Genomic DNA, 8,813 nt, shown 5'->3' with positions numbered 1-8,813 from the left:
GTTTAAAAATAAAAATGTTTTTAGAATTGGACAAGCTGATTCTAAAATTTATACAGCAATTCAAAAGATTTATAATAGCCAAAATGATTTTGAAAAAGAACAAAGTTGTAGAACTTACCCTACCTGTTTTCAAGAATTTCTGTAATTCCACAATAATCACTGCCATATAGTATTGGCATAAGGTGAGATACAAATTAGTGGAACACAATAGAGTTGAGAAATAGACCACAAATACATGGCCAATTAATTTTCAACAAAGGTGCTAAATCAATCCAACAAGAAAGGAAAGTATGTTGAATAAATGTTGCTGGAGCAACTGGATATCAATATTACCAAAAATAAATTGTCAATTCTTGTTTCACAGTATGCACAAATGTAACTTGAAATTAATTGTAGAACTAAATGTAAAAGCCACAACTCTAAAACTAGGAAAAATATAGAAATCTTTGTGACTTTAGGATCGATTATTTAACTAGAATATAGAAAGCACAAACCATGGAAAAGTAGTCAAATTGAAATTCATCAAAATGAAAAATTTATGTAAGGACCAAATAGTAAATATTTTAGGTTTTGTGGGCCTAATCATCTTTGTTGCAACTACTTAACTTTGCCAATGCAGTGCAATAGACGCTGTAGACAATGCGTAATGAGTGGATGTGATTGTGTTTCAATAAACCTTTATTTAAAAAAACAGGCAGCACGCAGGGTTTGGCTCATGGGGCTAGTGGGCCAACACCTGCACTAGCTGGACAGAAGCTCTAGCATGACTCCAGCAATGTTAACAAAAGGCCATGAGATTTGTGGAGGAAAAAGGAAGAGCTTTATTTTCTATGAAATGCAATCTGCAGATTGGGGAGGCATAGCCTTCAATACAAGTGAAGGTGTGCTCTCCAAAGAATAAAGGAAGAGTTTGGCTTAAGCAGGAAAATTTCCTGCCCCATGTCTCAATCATGTTCTTTTTTTTTTTTTTTTTTGAGACAGAGTCTTGCTCTGTTGCCCAGGCTGGAGTGCAGTGGGGGGATCTCGGCTCACTGCAACCTCTGCCTTCCAGGTTCAGGCCATTCTCCTGCCTAAGCCTCCTGAGTAGGGGGGACTACAGGGGCCCGACACCACATCTGGCTAATTTTTTGTATTTTTAGTAGAGACAGGGTTTCGCCATGTTGGCCAAGATGTTGACCAAGATGGTCTTGATCTCTTGCCCTCATCCTCTGCCGGCCTTGGCCCACCAAAGTGCTGGGATTACAGGCATGAGCCTCCGCACCCCGCCAATCATGTTCTTTTATGTAGACAAAAGAGTCAAGCTTATTTTGTTCTGATTGGTCCAGATAGTCGAACTCTGATTGGGTGGCTTCCCAATCCCAAAACCAGAAGTCTGTCAGATGTTCCTTCCAAAAGGCTGGGCTGGAGTTGGGGGTTCTCTCATGGCTTCTCTTGGCTCCCGTCACAAGAACTATTCTAGCTTAAGGGTATAAAACAGGATATTTGTCGCCAGGCGCGGTGGCTCACGCCTGTAATCCCAGCACTTTGGGAGGCCGAGGCGGGCGGATCATGAGGTCAGGAGATTGAGACCATCCTGGCTAACATGATGAAACCCCGTCTCTACTAAAAATACAAAAAGAAATTCGCCGGGCGTGGTGGCGGGCGCCTGTAGTCCCAGCTACTCGGGAGGCTGAGGCAGAAGAATGGCGTGAACCCAGAAGGCAGAGCTTGCAGTGAGCGGAGATCGCGCCACTGCACTCCAGCCTGGGCCACAGAGCGAGACTCCGTCTCAAAAAACAAAAAAACAAAAACAAAAACAAAAAACAACGGGATGTTTGTCAAAAGCTGCCTTTTCTAAGAACAGAGAGCGTGTGACTCTTCTCTCACCCCACCATGGCTACTTGTTACTGTGATCTAAATTTAATTGTCTCCATTAGCCACAGGGAGCTCTTGTCTCAAGAGCTGGGGGAGCTTATTTACAGTTTTATTTCAGAGCAAGATAAATGGTGTCCCCTAAATAATAATGTGACTTAATGGTAGAGGCAGGACTAAATCCCAATTTCTTTCCAGTTTATGTTTTACTACTAAAGTTGAAAACAAGATTGTCTTTTTAGAGTGTAACTATGCTGTTATGAAATTATGACTACTCAAGAATTAGCTCATAATGTTGTCTTTTTTTACTTTTATTTTATATTTTGATTACTGCCTTTCTCTTGTTAGAAGAAGGAACGAATTAAAAGTGAGTGATTTTGTTTTCATTTTCTCCATGTGTTATTTGAAAGCTTATTCTCATTGTAGCATCATCCACAGGAAGATATGAAAAATGACTTTATATTCATGTGGCATTTTATTTAAATCTGTCAAAAACAGAATTATGGCAGTTATTCATTTATATTTTGATATGATTATTGTTGAGAAAATCACCAATCTAAGTTATTACATGAAAGGAAACATGATAGGCATGCATTACAGGATCTTTTTCATAAAGCGAAGATTTCAAAGAGAGAAAACAGAAAAAGAGAATCAATATATGTTTGCTTTGTGTTGCCTTATTTTAAAAACCTGCCATGTTAAAACAATGTAAAAAAGCAGGAACTATAGTTTTAGGTAGGGCAAATTCTATTTATTGAGACTAGACTATACCAGATACTATGTGAGGTATTTTACTTATATATCTCATTTTATCTTCACAGCATCACTTGCGGATAGGTCTAATTGTCCTCATTATATGGAAGAAGAAACTGATATTCTAGGAAGTTTAGTAATGATATAGATTTAATGTAGCTGGGTAGGGTGTGGACTTATGAAGTCAAAACTAGGTCTGTTAGACCGTAAAATCTGTGCTTTGAAAATTGTGCATCTGGGAAAGAAAATGAAAAACTCTAGGAAATTCTTAGATCAAATTAGTAATTGTGGTCACAACACTTAAGAATGAATTCAGAATATACAATTATACCCAAAACACTTGCAATGCCTTTTTTTTTCATGTTATAGAGAATTACAGAGAGACTCTAGAATTCTTTATGTCTGTATTCAAGAAGAAGGAAGATAAAATAATGAAGAAACCAAGTGCAATTCTAAGACATATGTGCCCTGAACCATTCTTTATTTGAATAAAACATAGATCCAGACCATCATTAGCCCCCTGCAAAAGTTGAGATAGATGCTTTGAAGTAACACCTTCTCCCTATTTGTTTTCATTATTTTAACCTAGACTTCGGGATAGCCTTGTAGCGTTGGTAACGAGTAAACTGTTTCACTACAGGCCGACGGATTTCTAAGATATTTTGGTAGTTTTTATTAAGTTAGAAAAGCTCATGAAATCTTTGCTGGGGCTGAGAGAATAGAATTATCTGATTATTAGTATTAGGTCAACCCTGACTTAAAGTCCCTACTGATGTCTTTGCAAAAAACTTGGAAAAAGCAGTTTTCTCTCCAGGCCTCAATATCTCTTGGGAGCTGTTATAAAATGGCATAACTCATCTGAAAAAGAAAAAAAGAAACGGAAGGAAACACCTTTCCATTTGAAAATATGGTGTGTACGTTTGTAAGTAAAGATGTTCTAGGAACAGAATTTTTAATTATGCTTCCACAGGAAGTTTGACAGCAATGTTTCTTTCTTTCTTTGTTTTTTTTTTTTTTTTTTTTCTGGGAAGTTTAGGGCAAGGAGGACATGAAATTGATAATGCTTTGAGCCCGGCAATGGGTTTTCCCAGAAGAAATAATGCAAAGCCGTTAGATGAATGACAGTTTCTAAAGTCTGCACAACCAACTCTTGACAGATGGAGCACTGCAGAGGCCATGTGGCACGGGAATTTCCAAATTTCCACTCTAATTTCATTTGCTTTTTAAAAAACTTTGGCAGCTGAAGTTGCAGCAGCTGACCTCTAACTGCTACCCCGGGGAAACAGGAGGCCGTGTAACGGGCTCTTTATGAACAAGGGCTGTAGATGGCGCTGGAGAACACAGGCTTCACTAGGGCCCGTGGAGAAGGCCCTGCCCGGATGTCTACCCGCCAGCACAGAGGGGCTGCCGGCTCTTGCTTTGCATCTTTAAGGAGGCAGCCTGGTGTAGTCAGATATCCGCGCATCCGAGTCTTAGTTTTACCACTGACAGCTGTGTGACTTTGGTCAGCTTTTCAACTTCAAGCTTTTTTCCTCATCTGTAAAAATCCTAATTTGTGGTGGTGTCAAGAAAATTAAGGCTAATATATATTAAAATATTTAGTACAGTACTCAGCACAGATTAGATCCCAATAAAGTCCCTAATTACGTAACCAAATGAAATTCTTGTCATTTTTTTATTTCTAGAAATTCAGTTTCCTGATTGTTTACCAGAGGCACATGGCATGGTGCTAGCACGGTGCTGGGAATTAGAAGAAGGGAAGGTGGGCTGGGCGCGGTGGCTCACGCCTGTAATCCCAGCACTTTGGGAGGCTGAGGGGCCAGATCACCTGAGGTCAGGAGTTTGAGACCAGCCTGACCAACATGGAGAAACCCCGTCTCTACTAAAAATACAAAATTAGCCGGCCATGGTGGCTCATGCCTGTAATCCCAGCTACTCGGGAGGCTGAGGCAGGAGAATCGCTTGAACCCGGGAGGCAGAGGTTGAGGTGAGCTGAGGTCACGCCATTGCATTCCAGCCTGGGCAACAAAAGCGAAACTCCATCTAATAATAATAATAATAATAATAAATAAATAAATTAATTAATTAATTAAAAAAAGAAGATAGGAAGGGGAGTGAGACTTCAGCTCAGCTCTCAGTGCATAGTCTAGAAGAGGAAAGAGTAAATGTAGGACTTCCGGTAAAGTAAAATAAATATCAGAATGAGGGGAACCTTTCAATATTAAAAATGATGGAAGTTAATGTGTAAATAATTTAAGCTTAAGCTCATAGGAATTCTGACACTATTTCCGTGTATTTGGTGGGCAGGATGTATTCCCTCCCTTCTCATTTGAATACCTCTTATCGTTTTGGGTTCTCTTAAAGTCCTACTAATAAATGACCCATGAGTGCTGCAATAGTTCAGAAAATGGTGAGGCTTCTGTGGACTGGAGAAATCAAGGAAAGCTAGGACTTGACCAAGCATTGAGGGTGGGTTTTGATGTTTGAAATGGAGAAGACTTGCAGGAAGAAAGGCCAGATGCTGGGATAAGGCTGGGTGTGGCTGTAACCTGTAGGGTAATGAGCCACCATCCAGATGGGGTCGGGGGAAGAAGGTTAATTGGAGCAGCTGATGAGGAGGTGAACTAGGGAGATTTCGTCTGAGTTTTGGAAGTTCCTGAGAACTGGACAGAGGAATCCAGATTTGTTTCATGAGCATTCAAAAGCTATTACGATTAGCTGGTCATGATGGTGTGTGCCTGTAATCCCAGCTACTCAGGAGGCTGAGGCAGGAGAATTGCTTGAATCTGGGAGGCCGAGGTTGCAGTGAGCCAAGATTGAGCCACTGCACTACAGCCTGGGCGACAGAGCAAGACTCCGTCTTTAAAAAAAAAAAAAAAAAAAAAAGCTATTACAGTTTTCCGAGCACAGGGCTGGCACGAAGATAGTAGATTTATACAAACTGGTTCAATAGCAATGAGCCCAACAGATTAGCTCAAGAGCGACTCTGGAGCTGGGAATGCCAGATCAGATGCTAAAGCACATTACTGAACATCTTGAATTTAAAGAGCTCTTTAGAACATTAACTCTGATATTTTTTCTTAATTTAATCTTCATTTTGAACTATAAATCTAGCACTAATAAAGAGAACTGAACAGTTTTGCTCTCTCAGGGCATTATATGGAATCCCAGCAAATGCAATCTAATTTCTACCTTACCTGCTGCCTAATACCAATAGAGACTCCCAAGTCATATTTTTGCTCCTCTCCACTTGATCTGACACAGTGACAACAATATTTTTTAAAGCTGCTTTAGCCACCTGGGGAAGAGTGTATTTGACCTGGCACTCAAATGCTCTCAAGTATGAGAGACTGGGGAAGACAAAGGTTGCCAGAATGTCCATCTCAGTAAACATGAAGAAAGAGTCTGCACCATTTAAATGTTCACTCATGTATGACTATGTGATTATCAAAACTAACTTGGATTATACATTTGGAGAGTTCTCTTGAAATTTACAGACTCAGAGAATTTGTAAGCTCTTAACTTTGATTGTTTTTCTTATTAAAAGTTGAGCCGATACTACCAATGTAAGTGCTAGATTGGACCACAGAGAAGTGGTTGATCCCCAGTGCTTAAGGGTAGGAAATTATAAATCCAATCATAAATGTCCAGTAAGCCTGGGTGGAGCCTGGCCAGAATCTTTGTCTTCATTGCTGCTGATTTGAAACCCATTCTCTTGATCTAGTTCCATGACCAGAGGCTAAGGCAGAGCAAAGCCATAATGGCTCCTCGCAAAAAGCAACACCAATGAATTAAAAAAATTTTTTCTTTGGTTTCAGTAGTGAAATAGTGAGCCTAGAAAGTCCTTGTGCGATGCAGCCACAAAAGAGTTGTTGAGACAAGGAAGTCTATGTGGCAGGCCTGGGTTCACAGTGTGTCTGTGGAGCGGGGAAACCTGTGTATGGGACTTGGGGTGGGTGGTTGACTTGCCTTCCGACTTCTCTCCTTCCCTCAGTCTCCTCTTTACTCCCAACAGCTTAGTACATTTTTTTTTTCTGACAAATCTTTTCTGGCTTAACTACAGGCTAATTGTTGGTGATAAAAATGAGGAGAATTATAAAAAAGAAAGACAGGACTCGTGACCCATAGCTTCCTGGTACCTATGGTACAATCTACCCTCTAGTGACCTATGTCTAACCCTTTACTAAACCTTTTAACCATTTAATTTTATAGTTATAAAATAATATGTATTTGGTAAAATATCTAGAAACTATAGAAAGGATATAGTGAAAGAAATAAAATATCATAATTCTGACATCCACATATACCTATTGGTGTATTTTCAGCATATGGCATGTTTGGAATTGTGTTATATAAATTCTTCACCTGCCCTTTTACTTAACTTTTTTTGTGTGTGTGTGAGCGTTGCTGCATATCATTCGATTATTTTAAAAAGTAAGATTTTAATGGCTGCAAAGTAGTTCGTTGAAATGCTATGAAGTTATGTAAGTATCATTAGGCTTTAATAGATTATTTCATCTCTATTCTTCTAGAGAGTCAGGAATTCTTCACTGTGTTTCATCATTGAATATGTCTGCAGGAATTTATGATCATCATATCCAGTGGGGGTGACTGAAACTCCCTTATGCCTGGGTAAAGACATTTTGGCGTTTTGTTTCATGGTACAATGTGACAGATAAGGAACAACAAAAAGGGCCTTCTGTTGGAGGTATGAGAAGTACCTAAGGCCAAATATGCGCATGGAACATTTCATTATCCTGCTTAGATTCTCTCTTCCCTTTTTCTGATTTATCCTTGCAATGTGACCTTATCCTCTGGCTACAGTCTGTAGTTCCAGATTTGGGTACCCGGCCCAAACTGGGCCAATTAGCATTTTGTCCTAAGACTTTGGACTAAAACTGAGAAATATCTTAAGTTACTGATAATTAAAGCTGGAAGATGTGCTGCCTGAGAGTTGTTGGTGGCTAAGTTAACGGCCATCTGGAAAGAGAAGTAAGAAGGCAATTGAGAGAGAGTGAGGGTGAGTGAGTGAGCAAGCAGGAAAGAGAGAGAAATGAAACAGGTATGCTAGAAGTAGCAATGATGAGCTGTGAGAAATGGAGAGAGAACTGCTGGCACTTTAACTGATTTGAGCTGCTCCACAGATTTTGGATTTCATGAGTACTAAGAATCCTTATTATTAAATGTTCCTTTCCTCTCTTTATTTTGGCTCAAGCTGGTTTTCTATCACGTGAAATCAAAGTCATCTTAATCTTTACCCTGATGGTAATTTAAAAACTGCCAGGCTCCAAATTCTGTTTCTGCCTGCCCTTTTCCTTGGAAAAAATCCTCATCTGGATTCTTCTGTTATTTCTTGGTATAATTTATAAAAACTTCTTTTTAATTTCTCTGTTTTAGAGAAGCAGCTAAGGAAATAAACAGAGACATAGGGGAAATAAAAATGCCTTTAGAGGAGGGATGCTAGATTTGTGAAATTTTGAAATAATTAAAAATTTTTATGGTGTTTTCATGATGTTGAGTATGAACTTGCCAGCCTTTTACAGATGCAGAGAATGTTGTTTGCTAGTTTAGCTGAGCAAATTGCCCAAGTCTCTGAAGCACACTGAGGCCTCAGAATCATACCTCCTTGGTTAATGTGGTACTGTATTGTATAATGAAGTCCTTTAAGTATACTGCAAAGAGTATACTTAACCTATTTAAGAAATTCTGCTTTTTAAAAAATGTTCTGAAGTTGTGAGTACCTACTATGTGCAAATCAATGTCCTAGTTGAGCTGAAGGATACAAAGGAACTGAAAGCAAAAATGTATTGTGTTCTTAAACAAATTTACAAGAAAAAAACAACCCCATTGAAAAGTGGGCAAAGGACATGAACAGATGCTTTTCTAAAGAAGACGTAAATGTGGCCAACAAGCATATGAGAAAAAGCTCCACATCACTGATCATTAGAGAAATGCAAATCAAAACTACAGTAAGAAACCATCTCACACCAGTCAGAATGGCCATTATTGAAAACTCAAAATAACAGTCGCTGGTGAGATTGTAGAGAAAAATAATTGCTTGTACACTGTTGGTGGGAATGTAAATTAGTTCAACCATTGTGGAAAGCATTGTGGCAATTTCTCAAAGAGCTAAAGATAGAACTACCATTTGATTCAGCAATCCCATTACTGAGTATATACCCAAAGGAATATAAATCATTCCATCATAA

The 8,813-nt window shown here is 39.0% G+C and overlaps 1 long non-coding RNA gene across 1 annotated transcript; it reads left to right on the top strand.

Annotated features, from left to right (window-relative positions):
- Nucleotides 1-380: 380 nt before the first annotated feature.
- LOC130541385 (uncharacterized) lies at nucleotides 381-4,260 on the top strand. The gene is made up of 2 exons (XR_008955431.2): nucleotides 381-2,218; nucleotides 2,673-4,260. It is a non-coding gene; the product is annotated as an uncharacterized LOC130541385 (long non-coding RNA).
- Nucleotides 4,261-8,813: the final 4,553 nt, after the last annotated feature.

The sequence above is a fragment of the Pan paniscus genome, chromosome 2, assembly GCF_029289425.2.
Source record: "Pan paniscus chromosome 2, NHGRI_mPanPan1-v2.0_pri, whole genome shotgun sequence".
In the NCBI taxonomy this organism is placed as follows: Eukaryota; Metazoa; Chordata; class Mammalia; order Primates; family Hominidae; genus Pan; species Pan paniscus.
This window is presented reverse-complemented; position numbering and strand designations above follow the sequence as displayed.